The sequence below is a fragment of the Eurypyga helias genome, unplaced genomic scaffold (assembly GCF_000690775.1).
Source record: "Eurypyga helias isolate BGI_N326 unplaced genomic scaffold, ASM69077v1 scaffold12155, whole genome shotgun sequence".
NCBI classification, from domain to species: Eukaryota; Metazoa; Chordata; class Aves; order Eurypygiformes; family Eurypygidae; genus Eurypyga; species Eurypyga helias.
The window spans coordinates 38,987-59,914 of record NW_010250889.1 but is presented as its reverse complement, the minus strand read 5'-3'; the positions used below and the strand labels follow the sequence as shown (position 1 = coordinate 59,914).

Here is a 20,928-nt window from a genome sequence, read left to right as displayed (position 1 = left end):
TCCCTACACACTATTCTTGTCAAAGTCAAGGATTTTCTGGCAGTCCTCAAAACACACAAATTATAGGCTCATGTCATGATTCAAGACTTAAAACACAGAATCACAGAATGGTTTGAGTTGGAAGGGACCTTAAAGATCACTCAGTCCCACCCCCCTGCCATGGGCAGGGCCACCTTCCACTAGACCAAGTTGCTCCAAGCCTCATCCAGCCTGGCCTTGGACACTTCCAGGGATGGGGCATCCACAGCTTCTCTGGGCAACCTGTGCCAGTGCCTCCCCACTACATCTCTCCATTTAAAAAAGTGGAAGAGGAGGAGTAAAGCAGAGGGGAGGTACTTGCCCCAGATTTGGTTTTGAAAGGGGGATTGGCAGCCTATGCATGTGCTTTACCCTGTAATCTGGAAGCTCCTCAGGACAGGACCCCTCGAAGCATTTTACACTGAACTATATACACACCCCACAGCAAAAGAACAGCGGCTCCCTGCTTCCGTTCCAGGCTGCTCAGCTTCTCCTAAATCAACACTGCCAGAAGGCAAGACAGCACTATAACAAATTAGCACCACTCACTATTTGTTGAAGTTGCTGTTCCATTGTTTGTTTATTTAAAACAGGCGCGTACACACACACAAACCTCCCAAACTTGCTCTCTGCTGCCATCACCCAAACTCCAGATTTGTATTCCCAGGGAGAGGTGAGCAAAGGCAATGGATTAAACCCATGCAGAGCAACAGTCCCTGCACTGGGACTCTGCCTGGGTTTTGCTCTTTCACTACAAGCAAGACAAAAGAATGCTCACACTGTTCCAGCCTGGAAGATCAAGGTGTTGAAATCCTCATTTCAGCACTTGACTAGGAAAGCGTTGCTAAGAAAAAGAAAGAGACAGAGGCTTGAAAGGACCCAGCACTAATAAAACTCTTAGTGCTAATGCTATTTATGAACATCCAAGGGATAATCTGCACCCCTTATCAGCCCACAAGATTATAAGATCTGTAAAATAGGAAACATGTCGTACTTCATAAAGCACTGTATAAGTTTACAAAGCACAATATTAGAGGTAATAAATAATTGTCAAAGTGGAGCAAAGAGGTGGCTGTAAAACCTGAAAAAGTACCGCCATTCCCATTTCATTCCGAGCTCTGGGTAGTAATACTGTAGGTTGACTGGTTGTTCCGACTTCGTTTACTCTTACGTGTCCATCTGTTTTTATTTTAAGAGATATTTGGGAAATGCGTTTAGCTTTTATTTACACTGGAGGGTTTAATGTTTATCACGAGGTGATCATGACACGAGTGATTTAAAAAAGCTGCAGTAGATTCCTATCCTTCCACCAAATACAGTCTCATTTGCCAGCACGCGTCAGTGTGCCAGCAGTGATTCCTTTACACAGCATTTCTATCTGTAGGCACTTGCTGCACTCTGAGCACCCTGCTATCTGAGCTACTGCTCACCAGTTGCACCAGGTAGCCTCCAGACAGCTTCTCTTTCATTTCTCTTGGTTTACACGACATTGAGCTCTGGGCTGCTGCAGGCATAGTGTAAAGGACAGTGAAGTCAGCATCATCACCTCAAACCCTTACATGCTTTCATTTAGTTACTTTTTTCCATTTTAGAGACATTTTCCTCGTTTATGAATGGTCTAAATATTTGCGTCTTCTGGCTGCTGTATCATGTGCTGGCAGATAGCTGCATCTTCCAAAGCATCTCTGCTAGCCTGGGCTGAGCCCGGTTTTGGTCTAGGGACAGGTGAACACTAGATACAACAGTTACTCCACCAATTAACAACAACTAAGGAAATCACTAGATTTTATGCTGAGAGTGAGACTTTTGAGTGGAATTCTGTGGGTGCCAAAACAATCAGAATTTTATACTTCAGATAACCCATGGTTTATCAAATGTTTAAATACTCAAGCTTAAATATTTCTACAGCTACTCACTTTACATTTGTCACCTAAGGAAACTGCTAAGCAATTTCTGCATTTATTTCATGTCAGGAAAAAAGTGTCTCAAAGAGCACACTAGAATGGATGACCCTCCTTCTTCCAGCACCATTCAAACCATCTCATTGGTAATTATTCTCCTCAAGATGGGTGTGGGGAAGTGAGAAGCTGGAGCAGGTTCTATTTATAGAAGATAACCTTGGGAAAAACAGGAGGTACCAGAGAAACAGGCACGAGGGGTGAAGTTGTGACAGTACTGAAACTAGCAGGAGACACAGGTGTACCAGGTGTCTGTGCCAGAGAGCTCCAGAGAACACAAATGTGGCCGCACCTCCTGCAAGATTTAGGCTTGGCTGGCAGGTTTCATAGGCACTCATATGAGAATTCACAGAGACAATTCACATATTTAAAATCTTGAGCAAGAGTTTAAAAAAACCACACTAAAAGGCTGTTTTAAAAGTTTGCTGGATCACTTCCCATAGAGATCTCTCCCTTCTCAGCAAGGAAAGCGGATAAAGAAAAAACAAAAAAAACAAACAGAACCAAAGCAGAAAAACCAAAACAGCCAGAGGGACTGAAACCTCCGTTACACAGATGAAACAACTCAGCAGTTTTATAGCTACATAAATAGGATCAGGCCAAAGGAGTAATACATGTACAAACTACTGTTAACAGCCACAACAAACATTGATACTACACCTTGGACTGGAAGGAAAAAATAAAACTCTTACATCCTTACCACTTCCAGCAGAGCCCACTAATATAACGGCACCAAGAGACTCTCAGAGGTTGGAAGAAGTACACTTAGTAAGGATATGTTTGGGCTGAAACGTCTCTCTTGGCATTGTGCATTCCCAAGTACCCGTATCTAGCATCTAGATGCTTTCAGTCCTGGTCCTTGGCTGCAAGTTCTTCAGCCACAGGCAGTTCTATCACAGAGAAGAACAGAGCGTACTGCAGCGGTGCCACGCTAAAGCACGGGTGCTCCAAAACATGCACAACCTGAGGCTCAGGAACTTGGGAAGAGATATGCCTCACCAGCCATAGGGATGTTCTGATGCCATCCAGCCTTCTCTGGCCCATCAAGTTAGTCCATCTAGGGTTAAACTATTCCTTTCTCCAGGCATTTTCTTGGCAGATGCCTCACTCAAAGACTATGTTTTAACAGCAAGAAAACCACCCCAAAATCCAAACCCAAACAACAGTTAACTAAGCGGCACAAGTAGAATCCTTCTTATCACAGAGCATCCTCCATCATTGATGCTAACACAGCTTTCACACCTCTTCTTTCTGCTACCTCAGTGTGAGAAGCCTGACAATAATCCCAAATCCCCAGAACCTTCCAGGACCCGTCTTTACACATGCAGACCCATTCTAGGCAATTAAAGTCTAATAACAGGGTACGTAATGTAAAAGCCCTTTTAATCTTGTGCAGGCAAGAAATAGCAGGGACCTGCTTGTAGGAAAATTTAAAAGTATACAGTAATTCATCAAATTGACTTAATACAGCCAGCTGCATGCGAGAATGCTGGCCCAGGCAGAGATAGTCCCAATAGTATGCATTTGCTTACAAGTAGGCAAGGTGCTTTGGCACAGCTAATGCATCCTTTGAAAAAGCTGGTTTTGACATGTTGGGAAAGGACTTGGATTTCCCAGCTGCTCTCTAAGCAGGGGGCAGTTCATCAAACACACCCAAGACCTGCAGCAGACACCGCTCTAAAATTTGTTTTCATTATGTCCTAATTTTCACCCAACTTTCAATTATTTGCAATAGCCAGAAAGAAAGTGCTGATGAAATTTTTCATGTTGCTAAAAACAGAGGAAAGGTCAGAAAAGCACTGTTACACATCATTTGTTCTTTCTTTAGCAGTAGACATCGAGCGTGCTGGGCTGGGGTTTACTGCTCACATTTTCTGTGTTATTCTTGAACCAACAAAACAAATACAGGTGTCAGGTTTGGTGGGTTTCAAAACAAAAGGTGTACTGGAAGGGGGAGTATCTTGCACTTTTTTTAAACAAATAGTGAAATTGCTGAGAAAATAATTCTGCTTAGCCATCGTGCAAATATTCCATCTTTCCCAGAGAAGAGATGGGGTCACTGAGATACGCCAAGCTTCGTACAGGACCAACAACTTTGCTGAAATTTACTGAGGTGCCCAAAAATGACCGAGGAGTTTGGGGTTTTCAGTGGGATGAATGGCACAGTAGAGATTCTTAGTCATGGCAGCTTTCTGCATATGTGTTTTTTATTATTATTTCTATAAAATTTCCATTATAAAAGACAAAAGTATGGTTACTAGAAGATATGTAAAGTACACCAGAACTTCAGAAAGGAGTCCCAACTCTGACTGTCTCTCATGTGAGAGAGATGATTATTAATAATTCAGGTTTTTCTTTAACTTAATTTTTTTTTCCTGGGAAGCGTGAAAAGGCTTTTTTATTCATTTGGGTTTTAATTGATCACATTATTTAAAGAACTTAGTGAGGAATCTAAAAATCTGAAGAAGAGTTTGGGAGGGAGGAAGGTTTAGAAAGAGAAAGGCCTCATAAAAACAACTCCACCCCCTCCAAACACAGAGTTTGTTCCTCCACTACACATGCATCCTTTTGCCTCCCAAAATAAAACCAAAAGACATGGCATAAACGGCCTGGAAGACACTGCACTTGGTTGGACACATGGTGGGGTGGTGCTGGGAAGCAAAGAAGCAGCTGAAATTATATGGGAATAACAACAACATTCACAGAAGTTCCCTTGGATACATGTCAGCATGTGGGAATGATGGATTAAGATGAGTATTTGCATTTCCCTGTCAGATGCCAAGATATCAAAGCTGGCACGCTAAGGTGTTCTGGCATTCCTTGAAGGGAGTCTGCAGCCGTCAACACTGCGTGTGTACAGAGCTCTTCTGCTTGCGAGTATCTCTCTCTCTCTAATACTGCATGCATTTTTAATTTTTTAAAATACTTGATCTAGGTTAGTGCTCATAAAAGTGAAGGATTAACAGCTACAGTGTAGCACAGGCAGCTGGGCCAGCTTTGCTGACAGATCCCTGCCAACACAATCAACCCCAAATTAATCCTGTACTGTGCTCCCACCCACACACAGCAAGCAGGTAGTGCCACGGTGCCAACTTCTTCAACATGCAAAAGCAAAGACATGCCATGTTAGCAACTCTTTTTCTGTAGGCCACAGTAGAGCATTTTGATCTTTGCATGCAGTAAGCCCATAGACACCTGAACAATTAGGGTGCAGGACTCAATCCTCTGTCAGACATGGTTTCTAAAATAAGCTGTAGCACTTCTGCATCATTGCCCTCCTCAACAGACTTCAGTGATTTTGTGTTTTGTTGTAAGCCAGAATTAACATTTCCAGTGGTACATTATTTCCCATTACTTTCCCAGCTGGAAAAAACCAAACCACAGAGAAATAGATCCATCATTACAGATGATGAGGCATCATGATCTGGTTTAGCCCATCCAAGTCAGGGCCACCACTGAAAAGGTTAGGTCTTGCCCTCTTCCTGCGTCAGCCCTGGTCTGGCTCAGCCTTGCAGCCTCATGGTCTTCAGGGGTAGTGTGCAATGCAGGAAAGCACCACAAGGGCCAGGAACGCCCAGCAGCAAAGTTGGCTGTAAAGCCAAATCCCATGTGTCAGAGGTCACAGCAGTAACTGAGGACTGTGCTGCAAACTCCAAAACATCCTCCAGTACCCAGGGAGGCTGCTGGCAATGGGTGAAAGATGGTAGCGAGACAGAGGAACAATGAAGAAAAGGAAGTTCCTGCTAACTGCTGCTGCACAGCATGGTGCGTGTTCAATGAGAAGATGGAGCAGAGCAGCATTCTGACCAGGAGGAGCACAGAGCAAGGGACAGAAGGGAATACTGCCTGCCTTTGGGCTTGAATTTCTCCTGACACCCCAGGTTTGCATAGTCAGAAAGGAGATCAATGCCCAGCTCCATGAGATGCTTCCACTTCGTGCGATCTTCATTTCTAGATGCTTAATAGCTGTTGACTTCCTCCCTTGGAAATTTCTAACAGCTCAGCAAGAATGAAAGTGTAGAGGTTCTCCCAAAGTCCCCAAAACGCATCAGAAACTGGAATCTGCTGCAGGGCTGCAGTATGTTGTCTCAGCAGATTCAGTAGGTAACGAGGTCTTCTGAAACAAAGTGTAATAAGTGTTTCTGCCTGGACTTGCCAGAAGACCTTAATGCAAATACAACTCCAGGAAAACGAGGGTGGACTCTAGTGGCTGCCTCCCCCTCAGGGCTTTTTTTTTTTCCCCCCCTCTTCAATCCTGATGCAATTCATTACAGTTGCATTTAAAGTGAGGTTGTGATTTAAATTTTCCAAGGCAGGCCGGGCAGGTTTGAAAGCCTGATATATCAGAGTTTATGTGCTTCCTGAAGAACTAGGGTAGGAGCCTTCCCCAGGGGGTGCCTGGTTGGTCCCCTCACCCCCTTGCCATGTTTGCTGTCACACAGGCTGCTGGATTCTGGCAAGTTGAGCAGGCTTGCTCCTTACCACCAACCAGCCCCACATTCAGGCATGCCAGTACTTTCCTTGAAGGTATTTACAGTTTACTTTTTAGTGCTACTTTAAGTTCAAAGGGGCTAATAAAGCCCCATTAAGCCATTTACATCAAACTGGTTAGTTAATTATCCTGTTGCAGGCTTTAAATTAGCAATTTATAACCCCTTCCCTAGAGATGCCAGTATTTGGAAACAACTCAGCCAGGACATTTTGCAGGGTGCAGTTAAGGAACAAAAAACCCCACTAAACCTGACCACCCCCACCCCTCAAAAAAAAAAAACCAAACCCACCACCACCAAAACAACAACAACAACAAAAAAACCCAGAATAAATCTCTCCAGTTTTTGGTTGGAAATTGATTAACTCTGGAGAATCCAGTAGGGATGGGGGTGGGAGAGATCCCACTATTACCAGCTAGCAGGGGTAGTGAGCCCGTGTCTACTTTGGGCTGCGTCCTTGCAGCATAATGCAGTGATGTGCAGAGATACAGCTGGCCTGGGAGGCACCACAGCTAGATGAGGACGATGCTTCCCTTACAAAGAGAGAGTCTGCTTCTTAGTATCCTAATCGATAGTATTTTCACATTCATATGTAGAAAAATGTGTTTGCCCACAAGGAGGGAATATGAGTTGAGGCTTTGGGGCTGGTCAAACTGTGAATGCCAGCAGACAGACTAAAACGGACCGTGTGTTTTGGTGAGCACCTCTGCTCACCCATGCAGGCGAGAAGGCTCTTGCCACACTCCAGCCATCCTTCAGGTTAGGATTAACAAGATTCTGATTTATATCCCCTTGCCATAAGAGTCAGTGACCTGCTCACAGTGAGCCTACCCCGTGGCCCAGGTGAGGCTGGAGCAGAGGAGTCTCCATTCCCAGGATCTTCTCCCCTGCCAACACCATTTCATTTCTGAGAAGGAGAATCTGTTGTCCCCTCAGGGTCTAGTTATTCCAGTCCACCCCACTCAGAATTCAGAGCTGTTATAGAAGGGAACAATAACCACCCTCCCCCTAAATACCTAACTGCCCAAACTAATCAAGTCCTAGAGTGAAACATGCCTCTCACCCTCTCGTTTCCACCAGGCATTATTAGTTCTACAAACAATTGACATACTAGATGTTTATTGGCAAACACTATTGAAAATAAAAATGGGAAGGAAAGACTGTCCAGTTGCTTCTATTTTCACACAACAATCTGTCAGGTACAGAAGAAGTCTTGGCCCCAATCCTGGAAGCTGTCCCAAACCCACAAGCACTTAAAACCTCACCAAGAGCAGGAATACATGGAAAGAAGGGGCATGTGGAGTGAGATCAAGGCAAACTAGGCGATTCCACATTAGCATCAAAAAAGGCATATAAATCACAAGTTTGAGAGAAAGCGTCCATTCTGCTTGAAAGACAAGACAGACCGATGGAATTGAGTCGTATGACAGACCCTGCCATTTTTTTCCTTCATGTTAATACATCCCCTTTACAGGGGCAAAAATAACCAAACAAATCTTCTGCCAAACAAGTGTCAGATTAACTTTAAAAAAAGGTAAAAGGCCAAGCAAATTCAGTTCTTTATACTATGCAACGATGAGATCTATTTTGTATTGCTTGCTTTTTCTTCTGTATGGAAAGTAGCCGTTTTGAGGATGGGGGCAGGTGGGAAGAAGAGAGGGAAAGGCACTCAGATTTCAAACCAAAGGGACAAAATACTTGTGTACAAAAATTATTAAGATGACATCACTTTGATGAGATTTACCACTCCAAATCGCAGGACAGAGGCCTTATGATAAAAATACAGGTAAACACAACATAAAATCTAAAGGCCTGAAAAACCCAACCCCGCACATAGATGACATTCTCCAAATTCTCTGCCCTTTCTTGGGAGCAGTTACACCCAAACCATCACTCAGCCCAGAAGCTGTTCGCTCCTGCTAATCACTCTGGAATCACAGACTAAGGTAAAAAAAGTTCAAATGCAAACACTAGCCTGGCCTTTGAAACTGCCCGGTGCTAACAGGCCGCAGGATTGCATAATGTTAGGGAATTATAAAATAACATGGAACTGGAGAGAAAGAAGAAAGCAAAGCCCTCCCGTGGATGAAACAAGAGTCTTTCCAGCTCCACCAAACCCTTCCATTTCCAAGGCATGCAATACCCAGGCCCATGCCTAGAACAGGTGTGTCTCCTTAAATACCTCACATGTCACACTTGTGTCTCATGGATACAGTCCTGAGGGATTATATTAGTACCAGTGCATACCAGCTGTGGCTACCCCAGCGGTATCCTGTAACTCCTTGCACGGGGGGAGCCCCTCTCCGCGGCGTGCGGAGCCCCTTGCCGCACGTCTTTCTGGAGACAGACAGCGACGCTGTGACAGCAGCCTCAGAGCATTTGTGCTCTGGGGGCTGAACTGAGTCAGGGAGAAGCAAAGGACCTCCTCCAAGAGCAGGAAGGAGGCACTGCCAAGAGAAAGTGGAGAGGGGCTAAGTATTCTTTTCTTTCTCTCCTCTGCACTTATTACCAACAGATTTATGCCAAACAGACACTCTGAAGATCTCCTTTAAATAACAAAAGATGCACGGCTAACAGAGGAAAGTCCACTCAGCCATTCCCAAGCAGAAGATGCTGACGGGGCACAAGGCAGATACGGATGGTGCAGGATGAAGGAAGGACAAAGGAGAATGAGCCTCATACATCTCTTCAGTCAGTACAGGAAGAGACACCCCTTGGCCATTTCAACCTAATTCTTCACTAAGCCTTGGAGGATACTAACTGCTGCTCTAAGCAGCTGAAAGAGCCAACAAGAAAATTTTTAGGGCAGCAAATGCATTAATGGCATTTTTTTGTGTCATATCTTTGTGACTAGCACAGATAATAGAGAAGTGCTACTTGGTTGAGCTGTAGCTCTGCATCACAGTACAAAGGTATTCCTCAGCATGAAGGACTGCCCCCGTGCCACCCGTCTCGTAAAAGGCATCTTGTAGTGCTTGACAAGGAGCTGGAGCACCAATGGCTGTGAGAAGCTGCTGACCAGCATGCACAGGCTCAGAGGTGGGGAACCACGATCCTGTAGGATCCTCCTGTCTTATTCCTCCTTAACAGCACAAGTGCCTTCATTTTCCAGCCAGCGATTTTTGCAACAGCTTTCAGGAGAGAGAGTACACAAGTGAGAATGCACGCATCAATCTTGATGAAAAGCCTGATTTATGAGGAACCTACCACATCCATAAGTTATTCCACCAGTTAATTAACTCAGGTTTCCAGGTTTGTGCACACATCAGGTTTGTCTGCTCATCCCTATGGTAAATGGCCCCAGGCATCACAAGCAGCCATCAGGGATGAAGGCAGTGCCAAGCTAAATCTTCTTCTGAAGTGGTGTAGGTAGAACTTTTTCAGTCCACCTCTGCTTTATAAGCCCTCAAGGACTGAGTGATACAGTGGGTTCAATGAACCCAGCTCATCAGTCCAGCACAAGTCGGAAGCAAAGGGAAATTCTCACATACTTGACATTCCAGTCATCTGTTCATCTCTCTGGGCATCCCTGTTCAAATAAATCCAGAATAAGGGCATTCCATGATCCTTCACTCTTAAACAAATGAGCAGGACCCCAAAGACCCCAAGCCCATCTACCCCTAGAAACACATGCACTTCCTACTTTCATTTCTCATTTTCAGGAGGTCTCAAGTCTGAGCCATAAAAAAAAACCAACAAAAAACCCAGCACTGATCACCAGGTGAACTCTTACTGTTTAACCAACTATTTATTACACTGGGTCTTTGATTACCAGGCAAACATCTGTTGCAAATACCACCCCATGTTCTCAGACACCAGGAGTTTAAATGTTGAACAGCCTCCCATAACCAAGATTTAGCATCTTTATGCTTTCTTTATTCTTTGCTAGCCACAGCGTTAGTGACATCCCAGCCAGTTAGCAGCCAGCCTGGTAAGAACACTGAACTTTACACATTCGTCACAAGATCTTAGCACATACACGGTCACGTCCTTCTTGAGCAACATGAAACCAAGTCAGAAGAGCAGGTCTGTGTCCCCAACAGACAAAGGGGAGCCCAGCTGTATTTCACAACTGTGCAATATACAGGATGTGCACTTCCAGAAACCTTGGTACTTAGTGACCCATCTAACGCAGAAACAATTATCTAAGAAGCCATTTAAAGAAAATCCCCACATTTAGTACACAAGTGCAATCATTAACTTCATTTTTCTACAAATAAAAATTTCAGACTTTGGGAAAACCAGGCCTTCTCCTGAGCAACCTCTTGGTATACCCAGGCAGAGCAGTGTGTTCCCTCACAGAGACAGCAGCACAGGCATTTTCTTTGGAGACTCGAAGTCTGAATTTCTAGGTGAGAGCAAAGCAAAATAACTCATTTCAAGTAGGAGTAGCTGAGAACAGAGCTGTCCATGAGCCTCTGTACAGGCCTCCATCCAAATGCTCAACTCCCACTCTTGTCAGTACTTGCAAGTATTTAATCCAAGAGAGGTTCATCACCAACCTCCAGCTATTCCATGACATGCCTGTCTTCAGGCATAAAATCCTAGAGAGCATCCCCTGGAATCAAATGCTTTCGTTTTATAATTGAATAAGTTTTATGGGGGAAAATGGCAAAAATCCTACTGTCATTAAGAAGAAAATTAGTGATCTGGTGTATAGCAGTGATTAGCCAGATAGCTATGCTTTTTTATTGAGGAGCCAGACTCATAATTAGGGTGGGTTTTTTTCTTAAAATAATATATAAACAAATTATTGGAAAGTTTTACACAATTTTAAGCAGTGGAATTTCAGAGTTCAAATAAATTACAAGCTATTTCACTGTTGGACTGTCTGCCTCTAAGGTGATAATTAATTTTAATTTTTGGAAGTTGCTGTACCAGCTATGTGACCAGGAGTAAAATAAGAAAAACTCTGTAGGGCTCTCTTGCAGTTTGTAGCAAACATACAGAACTCAGGAAAACAGGAGGCCAAGTGCATTTATCTTCGGAGGCAGCTCACACACCTTGAGAAGCATGACAAATTCAAAATTCACTTGCCCATTTAAGTTGTGGGGGAGGGGAATGGCAATGAGTGACAGAGGAAGGGGAGAAATAAAAAAGGGACCAAGTGTTATGTTAGTGACTTAATGTACAAACACACAGATGGAGTATCCGTTAATAGCGTATCACATCACATCACAGTAAATACAGGAAAAGCCATGGCAATGCCATGCCAGCAGCTACATGTGCTTTCACTTATTTATTCAGATAGCATCCAGTGGTAGAGGAAGGGTGGATTTAAATCAAAGCAATTTAAAGCTAGCAATTTTAATCTTGTTTTACATTTACACTCCAGTTATTTTCATAAAGGATGACCAGTGGCTGGTAACTTTAACCATATTGATTTGCAACTAAATACAGTCTGCTCTCAATCTGGTATTACTTTTTGCTAACCAGAGAGGTGTGTTAGCTCCAGTTGAAACATTTATTCTATTTTACAGGTATTTATCCAGCTGACATTTTTCCTCCTTTTATTATTCTAATAAACAGCCAATGACTTTTACTAGACGTTTTATTTTTCTCATTTGAATCATACTGCCTGAAAATTCAAAAAGTAACCATCCACTGAGAATTTTCTGACTTCATTTTCTTATCAGGCATACTAAACATTTAAGTAAAAACATGTTTAACATTTAAAACAAGCTCTTTAATAAAAAGAGAATTGAGCTGTAGCTGATGATTTAAAACTGAATTCTCATTGCCTTGTCTTTCAAAATCTGGAGCTACCGGATATTTGCCTTCCGTTATATCTAGTTCTTATCCACCAGCTTCTAAAAGAAAAACAAGCATCCTAAGTTTCTTAAGCTTTCATTGTTTTCTCAACTGAAATCCTTCACTGCATTAAATAAACTCAAAATATTTCTGCAAAAACGTCCTTAAGGTCTGCCTGCAAAAGCAGCCACATATACCAACAGCCTAGTGCTTTCTTACAAACTCTGTTCCTCATGGTTAGAGACAGACTTTCTGCAGTTCAGCGTTCTGTCTTTCCTGAAATGTTTGGCAGAAGACAAGTAGTGCCTGAATAACGGCAGACCTAAACTTGCTAAAGCTATGAAGATTGGTTAAGGCAGCTATTGTAATTTCAAGCAATTATTGCTTCCAAGATACTGAAAAGATTGTTCAATTCAGTAGCTTTTAGGCACTACACCTATGATGCTCTTGACTTTTGCTCAATATCCCACAAATTCCTAACAAAGACTGCTAAAACACAAACAGAAATTAGTAAAGGGGAAAGAGAAACTCTCGCACACCACAAAAGCAAGAGGAATGTATCAATCTATAATAAGCATTCTGCTTCCCTTTCGTGGCAGATGTACTGAGAGGCTGTGATTGTGCCTGTCCACATTTTGTTTAGCAATTTACATTAGAGAAATATTTTTTTCCCAAAAAATCTTAATACACTTGCCAAATGTAAAAAGGTAAATCTTAATGTGCTCTCGGTCAGACAGCAGAGGAACAGAAGACAGACCTCCAACTGATCCCACACAATGTTACGTGAAAAGCACAGAAGAAACAGATACTCTTGAAAGCCTGCCATTCTACTTCCAAACTCGTGTTTGTCTTCACAGTCCATGACATTTCTCGAACCATTTCTGCACTAAGGTCCTTATTTGTTTATTCCTTCCGAAGCTAGCACTTCCTTTTATAAAATTCACACCTTAATTGCTAGCACAGACCTGGCTGCCTGTCAAGCTTAGGAAACCTGAAATTAAGTCTTTCCTTTTGCCTGCTGGGGCTCAGGCCTGGGCAGCCTAGCTGATGCTTCCCTGGCCACCACAGAAGGTCCATGTCATTTCTTTAAAGCAAACGCTTCATTAAGGGATGAGGCACAGCTATGACTCACAGGCTGCTTTCTTTAATAATGTGTGTACACTTACATGAAAGAGTGGAACAGAATAAAAAGTCAATACATTTACTGTGTCCCTCTGGCTGCGTGAACGTCAAAGCAAAATGAACCATTTGTTCTAAAGTCAGGAGACACTCATCCTGTGAGGAGGTCAGCCTAACAGTTCTCAGTATGTGAAATCAATGCAAATTTCACCTGATTATCCCATGATTGCTATTAGGCCAACAGTGACTCATATTGCCACTGACAGAACACACCTCGGTCACACTGTCCTACAGCAGTCTTAACCAGGAGAGGTGCATCCTGCGTGTAGCTACTGGTTTCTGAGTGGTGGAGAATCCTGTTCAATCTCACCCATGACCGCAGGTTAACCATCCAGTAATCCAACTGGTGTGATTACAACAGGAAAAGTAGCAGTGTAGTAGACACAGTGCCCTGGTCCTTCATCACACCAGACAACCCTCATCTGTGTAGCGTGGACGTTGAGAGAATCTGCCTGGATGATGTACCACTATTGCTGGATTTCAGGCTGTGGCTAGATAGCAAACCTGCAGAACAGATCATTGCATTCTCACAAGTTTTTGGAGGGGAAAAAAAAAAAAGTCTGGATGCATTGAAGGGATAAAGCAAATAAACCTTCTTCGCTCCTCACTATAATCATCAGTTTTGCTGGTGTGGGGGGAGAAGCAAGCAGAGGGAGTAGAACTACACATCCTTTCTTTAACGGGAAGATGATTTGGTACCTCAGAAACAGTCTAGTAGGAACACTATTTCCCTTACCTAATAAAGTTCCTTGTCCAGTATTAAAGGAAAGCAATCTTTCAGTAGCATTTCAGACACCTCAAAGGGCAATTTAAAAAATAATGTAGGGTTTTGATGTTTAAAAAGCTTTTCCAGCAATTACTTGTTAATAGCATCCAGAGGCTCCAAGTAAGAAGCAGGACCCATCATCCCAAGCAATTTACAATAGGAATAGGTAGAGTGAGGCAGAGGATTTGAAGGGAAGGAAAACGCTGGGAGCAGGGAGAGGGGTGAGGGTTAAAAACCACAAGTAACATTGCTAAGTATATCCAACATCCAAAAACTTGAATAAAAGCCAGCGCCATGCACCAAAGCCCTCTAGAAATGCAAACTGTTTAAAACAAACAAAAAAAAGTCACGACATCCTTGTTTGCCCAGTCAGATCCGACCAGCAGCTTTCCTGCAGCCTGCGCTTCAGAGAGCTCCAGCCTTCTGCTGCCTCTTTGGCAGCTTGTGCCCGAGTGCTCAGGTGTGCCAGGCAATGCCAGCCAACAGATACGGACTCATCTGCCCCAGGGCTGCCTGGCACACAAACTCAGAAGGGCTCTGAGAGCTGGAAGAGAAATCTTCCAAGAGAAGAAAAAGAAACTCTGGCTATTTTGCCTAGAAAAAGCCTCTTGTAGCCCTCCTCCAGAACGCTGAGCTCTGTTCTCCACCCTCGTGCTGCAGTCCTTACTCCTCCTCAGGGCAGGGGAATGCCACGCTGCAGCGAGCTTGCTTGCTCCCAGGTTCACGTGGAAGCATTCCAAGCTACTCAGCTTCTGACAGCTCTCCAACTGCTCTTCCACTCTGTATTGCTTTACATTACATTGCTTTCCCTGCCAGGAGGCACTGCTGTATTACAGTACAATCATCTAGTAAAATGTAAAACTGATTTTTTCACCTTTCAAATACCAACTGACTGTTGTCACTGCAGTCACAACTATAAGCCCTACTCTCAGACTTTCATGCTTTTGTGTATATATAAGAGATTTTAATATCTTTCCTCCTCTTCAGCCTCCTTCCCAACTTGCTGCATCTTCCCTCCCTGTCATGCTCCCCAGGCCATCCTGTGGAAGGGAGCCATCCTCAGCTTCCAGCCCAAGGTGTCCCTACTACTCCAGTTAAAATGCCTAAACCAGCTCAAGAGTGGCATTACCAGGGGACCCGACTGACAGCCGCACCAAACACAAAGTGAGAAAAGTGACTGGAAACATTGTAGTGACTCACAGCTCCATTAACAAGCTCAGCTTTTTGTTCAGTCACAATCGTAATGAAGAAAGCAGGTTACAGAGGCATTTTATAACACACTTTTTAAGGTATTAGGAGGCATTTTGTTCCTAGTTCTCTTCATTTCAAAACGTGTGCTTTACATTACTTGTGGGCTTCAAGGCAAAACCAGATCCCTGCAGTGCAGGTAGTTCCTCTCTAGTTCTGAGCTATAAAAATAGTCGTATTATAAGAGCAAAGGTCTATCTGTCTGTTCTTCATGACTAGCCAGAATAGGGCCAAAAAAAAAAAAAAAAAGCATGGGGGCTCAGAGGGGGAGGAAGAGCAGTGAAATAGAGCACAGGCAGTCTTTTCCCTTCTTACACCTGTGCAATTGTTAAAGATTTCCTGATGCAGAGGTTGCATCTAGGCCATCACTTTTAATAAGAACTTATCTGTCCTTCATCGATTTTTCAATCTGTTTAGACTTCTGCTATCCGTAACACCCTTTGGCAATGAGTTTCACGTGGTAACTGCTGCTTGACAGAGTGCTGCTCTTTGCCTGCTTTGAATCAATTTAGTCAACACAGGAACCGTGAAGAATCCCTCCCTACTCCCCTTCCTCACCCCATTCATGACAGTATGAAACATCTGCCATTTTTGTAATAAGTTCTCTCTTCCCTGTGGCAAAGAGAAATCACATTGGCTGACTGGAGACCCATCTTTGATGTGCTTCTCTGGACCTTCCCTAGCCCTCCACCACCTTCGAGAGGTGATAATCAGAACCGCATAGTGTTTAAGGTGCTGGCACACCATGAATTTACACAGCAGCATCCTGACGGTTTCCGTTTGGTTTACCAGTTTGGGTAAACACCTAGAGCATTTGATTCTTCAGAGTGCAGCATTTCCTCCCAGCTGGCCATTAGTCTCTGTGCAAGAACTTTCTGGGGACTCACTTCAGGCTGTGCTATCAAGTAGTTTGCTGAGGTGACAATTGAAATTTTTCATCTCCCAAGATCTGCTGCTACAGATCTCTCAGATTTTTTTTTTTTACCCAGTTCAAGTCAGTCAAACTCACAGCTTTCATATCCCTACCATTCCCCCCCGAAAGCCTTCCCAAGCACATGGCACTTTGCAGCCGTGCAAAGCTCACAGCTATTCTTTCACCTGTACACCCAGTAAGTCCCACAAGCCAGAGAAGCAGAAAGCACGTGGTTCTTCCCAGCAAGCAGGGGGAGCATTATTGCATTAAAATCCATACTGACCAAATGGACCAAATATCCCAGTCTTAGAAAATATCCCAGGCATCCCCATATAACGAGTGACCGTCCTGAAGGATCAGTCAGGCTTGGCACTGTGATGCACAATTCACTACCCTGCCTCATGAGCCTCTGCTGATCCCAAATATAGCTGCTTCATAAAATTGCTTGGCTTATCTCCCCTCTCTTAGCTAAACTGCCATGGTTCCAAAAGCCCTTAAAATTCATGATAGATATGCTTGCAGATTAAAATCCATCTACCTGTGTAGCTCTGTGCGTTGGTTCATAACAGCGCTCTCGTCAGAGTGCCCAGCGGCAGTTTCTCTCAAATAATACCAAATTAGTGAATGCTGGGAGACACATCCGAGCAGTTTGTTTAACCCCAATTTCAGAATTTCTGGGAGACAGTTGTAATGCACCGTGAGAAAGATAACACGAAACAAAGTTATGAGATAAGACACTGCATCTCAGCATACCCAACCAGAAAACTGAGCAGGTAATTTGAGCGAACACAGAATCCTGTAAACATGTGGTTAAAAAGAGTGGCTCAAGACAGCTTAACAAAATAATAGCACAGACATTTCACTTCCATAGTTACAAACCTTTGATTTTGAATGAGCAAACTATAAAACTAACAACCTTTGCACATCAACAAACTCTACTCCTACCCACGAGCATAAGATAGCGTGCAAATGCTAAGGTGAATAACGTAAGCCATTTCAGCTTATTGAAATCCAAGCCTTCCTTCTGGGTATCTCATTTTCTGACCATTTTGCATACAGTGCCTGCGAAAGTAACACTGGGTGTGTTAAGTGCTGGGAGATGAGTCCCTTTCCTTCTGTTTCCTAAGGAAACTAACGTGGGATAGAACATCACTTTTATTCAATAGGATGAGAAATTCCACCAAATCCCTTGCGGGAGCTCTAGCATAAAGGCAATTCAGAAATCAGCCAGAAACCTGCCCACACCCATCACCATTACTTTCCAAGACTGGAATGAGAAAAAGTTGCATTTAAGTTTTGCACTCAGTTTCCAGTGTTAGTCACCTCAATTTTCTGTTTTGAAATCTACACACAATATACACACACCCCGCTTATTTATACACACACACATATAAATCACTTCTGGTGCTTCTTCTGAAATCCCTGCTCTGACTGCTCTTGAAGTGCTGAATCTAATAGATGGCTTCCCCAGTTCATTTACCCTCTCCATTATAAAAACAGAGCCAGCTAGGAGCTTGAATACAGACAACAACAGTCTGCTCACAATGAGCAGAAAAGTTACCATTGTAAAGCATTTTACAAGAAGTGCCTTAAACACTATTACCAGAAAGTGGCAGTCTGTCAGGAGCTAGACCAGGCAGGAGTTTGAGTCACAGGGCTAGTTACTAGCTGCTGTGTGGGAAGGTGTTCATAACTAGGTAAGGAAGCAGTTAGTATGTCCTGCCTCACTCCAGACTCCTGTCCGGGCCTTGAGCTGCATTTGCTGATATCCCCTTTCTTAGATCACCAATTGAGAACATGTTACTTGGCTTTGGCATGAGCCCAGAAAACACATTTCTTCTTAGTCTAAAAACATCTAGCTCCAGCACAGCTGGTTTCACAGAAGACTAAGCTGAGCAGAATGAGGATGTCCTCCTCAAGACAGATGTTCTGGCCTCTTGCGGGCATAGCTGTCCCAGCAGGACTTGACAATTGATAATGTTATTGCAGAAAATGCATTTTACCATGGCCCTCTCCCAGCTGAGACAAGAGGATCTCTGTTCACCTGGTATCTTCCACATTTATCCTGCATTGTTCCCAAAGCTGAACTACTGCTGGTGAGGAAAAGTTACCCATAGTAAGGGAATGGGCTCTCCTACTAAGCCACAGAAAGGGGACAGTGGGTGAATTTACTTTGCAATTTGAGCAGAGTACTTCTTATCATCTAGGACATTTGCACAAAACAGCTTCCTCAGCTCCTGGTGAAATTAATAAAGGAATCACATCATTCAATACACATTGCAAAATAATCACAAAGACTTGCCATCTGAAACAGCTCCGTCTACACGGCGCTCTCACCATCTACACGTAAACATTTCTCAAGCAATCATCTGGGAGAGCTGGAAGTGGGCAGAGCTCAATGCCTACCCAAGTTGGCTCTTCAAGGGAAAGTTTGGACAACGCAACACTGAAAAGTCTTGGAGATACTTTGCAGTGGCTCAGCTACACTCAGTTTTTTCTCAAAGAGAAGAACAAATGTTTCTTAGATTTTCTAGTAAGCTGGTGATTTTCCTTCTGTATCAAATTTCTTGATACCTACTTGGGAGCAAATTTAGTTGATACATTAACATTTGCATGGGATATTTCTCTGTGCTGTGAAAAAAGTGAAGAGGTGGAAAAATTTGCCCCAAAGTCATGACAGCTACAGAGCTGACAGAGCTGAGGGTGGACCCCCATCCTCACTCCTTTACCTCCACGTCATTTTGCAACTAAAGAAAAGCATAGCCAACAGGCAGTTAGACGAATGACAAACCTGCACGGCGATCTGGCATCAACTGCTTAAGCTAAAGCTGCTTCTTACAGTCAGTAGCAGAATCATATCCACCTCCTCTCAGGGGCCAGCCCCCAGAGCCACCCAGCAGGCATGCACTGGTGATATACCATACCACATGATCTATCCATGGATTAGGCAGAAAGTAGTATCCAAGGTACCTATCATGGCATCATCTAAATGCAAGTATCAGAGCACTTTACAGACAAAAAGGTCTTTCCCCCAGGCTGTTTAAAATTTGCATGTTCCTGTCTAGCACTGCAGATAGCAGCAATTCATTAAGATAATGATTTAGGTAGGAGGCTTAGGAAAGGCAGGATGGATTAACATCCAGTGGGCTGCAGTTGGAGCTTCTCCACTCCAAGCTGCCATCTTCCCTTTTAAGGGAAGGGATGAATTCCAAAAGTCAGAACTAAGAATTAACAGCAACTATATCACAACTACAATGCAATAAAGCACAAGAGCACCATCTCTACTCCAGCCCATCCTCCTTGGCAAGGTAAAGCACAAAATTTTATGCTGCAGGAAAATATTCATGGCATCATAAATTATTGGCTTTGCCTTTATTTGATTAGTTTGTTAGTGTAGATTCTCCTCAAATGTACAAATTTCTTTTAAACTAATTTTCTGTCCATCTTAAAAACAATACAAGTTTTCCTCCAACCAATTGATTTTCCCCACTATTGAGTAATCAGATGGGTTTGATAAATTGATTGCTCCCACATAATAATGTAAACATACACATTGGAACAGAAGTCCTTTCCACATCCCAACATTGAATCAAGTTGTAATCAGTTGCGAGTTGAAACATGCATTCTGTCTGTAACATGAGGTTAATGCTTGGACAGTAGCAGGCAGCTCATACTTCATCCTTGCTAAGACAGGCCTTTGTACAGCAATTTTGATGTAGTACTTTCAGTTGCCTTCTAGAGAGACACACAGGCAACCAGTTTTCTGCTCACAACAGTTGCAATAGGGCATCCCGGTGTGTTTTGCCCCACTCACCGCTAGCTGTGCTTGCTGTGAACATCTTCTAGGCACTCTATCCCATGCTGATTCAGTACAGAATAGCTTCCTAGAATGCAATTATAGAAAGAGTAAGGGTTCGTCTTAAAAAGGGTTTATTCCAGAACAGCTATTCCTTATTAATTAATTATTCCCAATCACCTCTTCATTAGGATGATGAAGTTAATTGGGAATAGCTCTTCCACTCAGATTTGTAACTTACCTTGGTCTGACCCTGTTTAGATGAGCCCTCAGTACAGCATCATACAATCAATCATAGCAATGGCTTCACCAGTACAAATAGACTCATGGTTGCAATGACAGTAGAGCTGCTGCATGGACACATCTCAGCTGAGTTTGTGGTAAGCTGAGCAGATAACAGAATCAAGAAATACTTAGAAAAATAATTGTTCCTATAATGTTAGATGTTGTCAGTACTGCATGTGACATTTACAAGTCTCTGGGTCTGCTTTGTTCAAACTTGGTTTATTCCTTAGATATATGGAGACCTTAACAGAAGGAAATTTTGAGTTCTGTAGCTTCTTTGTTTATTAAGTTCTTAGCTTGCAAGATTTCTCATCCAAAAAGGGCTGAGAAAGTACCTGGCACATCTTGGATGCCTATTGAATACATTAAATAAATCAAACGTTTTATCATAAAATTCCACTCCCCCACACCAAACAGATGTAGGTGCAAGTCAAAGTGGCTTGAAAAATTGCACTAAAATTGATTTTGCTCCAGTTTTCCCCAAAGGAAAAAATTTGTGTGTGGGTTGAGACAAAAACATGGAA

The 20,928-nt window shown here is 43.2% G+C and overlaps 1 protein-coding gene across 1 annotated transcript in view; it reads right to left on the bottom strand.

Annotated features, from left to right (window-relative positions):
• The window catches only part of HIC2 (hypermethylated in cancer 2), a 32,475-nt gene extending 12,268 nt beyond the window's left edge, over positions 1-20,207 (bottom strand). Inside the window, exon 1 of the mRNA XM_010151829.1 lies at positions 20,138-20,207. The gene's annotated coding sequence lies outside the window, so the exon portion shown is untranslated. The remainder of the gene's footprint in view (positions 1-20,137) is intronic.
• Between the last annotated feature and the right edge of the window lie 721 nt (positions 20,208-20,928).